The following is a 1,907-nucleotide window of genomic DNA, read 5'->3' on the forward strand; positions in this document are numbered from 1 at the left end:
AAGAATTTCATTGCTATGATAGATAGTGGTGCAGATTTAAATGTCATACAGGAAGGATTAATTCCTACAAAATTANTAAACAGGAATATTTAATTCGTTTTTATTCTGGAAAATGGAATAATGCCCAAAAGAATTATTCTACAGTAGCAAAAGAAATCTTAGCTATTATTAGATGTATTTTAAAATTTCAAGATGACTTATATAATCAAAAGTTTATTATAAAAATTGATTGCAAATCAGCAAAATTTATGTTTNCATGTTGATGAAACAGGTATCATAGGAACTTATCAAGGTAATCCTATTTCTTTTCAGTTTATAACTAAACCTGTTCATAGAATTCTTAATGAATTACAAGAAAAGATTGATAGAAAAACTTTTCAAATTAATTCTTTAAAAGAAGAAGTAAAAATTTTAACTATAGATGATATNATAAGGTTTTAAAATGGATTAGGCATCCTATTCCTAATAAAAAAGATTTATTAGATAGATTAGTTAATGCAATCATATTTTCAAAATTTGATTTAAAATCAGGATTTTGGCAGATTCAAATACAAGAATCTGATAGATATAAAACTGCTTTTAATGTTCCTATAGGACATTATGAATGGACAGTAATGCCATTTGGACTTAAAAATGCCCCTTCAGAATTTTAACAAATTATGAATGATATTTTTTATCAGTATAGCAATTTTATAATTGTTTATATTGATGACATTTTAATATTTTCTAATGATATTGAATCTCATTTTAAACATTTAGAAATGTTTAAACATATTGTTATACAAAATGGTCTTGTTATTTCAAAATCTAAAATGATTTTATTTCAAACTAATATTAGATTTTTAGGTCATATGATTGAAAAAGGAAAAATTATTCCTATTCAAAGAAGTATAGAATCTGGTTCTAAATTTCCTGATATTATAACTGATAAAACTCAGTTACAAAGATTTTTAGGAAGTTTAAATTATATTTCTCCTTATATTCAAAATCTTACTAAAGATTCTGCTATCTTATATGATAGACTTAAGAAAAATCCTTTACCTTGGACAGATAAGCATACTAAGGCTGTTCAGACTATAAAAGAAAAGGTTAAAAATCTTCCTTGTCTTATGTTAGCAAATCCCCAATGGGATAAAATTGTTGAAACAGATGCTTCTGATATAGGTTTTGGTGGAATTTTGAAACAAAAAGATCCCCAAACTAAACAGGAATATTTAATTCGTTTTTATTCTGGAAAATGGAATAATGCCCAAAAGAATTATTCTACAGTAGCAAAAGAAATCTTAGCTATTATTAGATGTATTTTAAAATTTCAAGATGACTTATATAATCAAAAGTTTATTATAAAAATTGATTGCAAATCAGCAAAATTTATGTTTAATAAAGATTTTAAACATGATGTGTCTAAGAAAATGTTTGCAAGATGGCAGGCTCATTTAGCCCCTTTTGATTTTGAAATTATTTATAAAAAAGGTGAGGATAATCACCTACCTGATTTTCTAACTCGTGAATATTTATCTTAATGTCTTTCTTTACAGATATGTATTCTCGAGGTCGAGGAGAGTCCTCTTATAGAGGGCGAGGTGGTAGGGGAAAACCCCCTAATATAATAGCACAGCATGACAAACAGAGGCTAATAGCCCAGAACTTATCTAGTTCATCAGCCAGTAATACTGAGCAAAATAATGAGTTATACAACGAGTTTCAAGAATTTTTGAAACAGAAACAGAAATCTAATACAGATTCTCAATCTTCAGCATCATATGCTAATATCATGAAAGAAGATGATAATGATTCGGCTCTATATACAGAGACCAAACATCGTGAATTAATTCTTCTTATAGAAGAAAAGGATATCCAATGGGAAAAGACTCCGTGGACTATCATGGAGAGATATTTAACAAATA

This window comes from Primulina huaijiensis, chromosome 4 (assembly GCF_012295235.1).
Source record: "Primulina huaijiensis isolate GDHJ02 chromosome 4, ASM1229523v2, whole genome shotgun sequence".
In the NCBI taxonomy this organism is placed as follows: domain Eukaryota; kingdom Viridiplantae; phylum Streptophyta; class Magnoliopsida; order Lamiales; family Gesneriaceae; genus Primulina; species Primulina huaijiensis.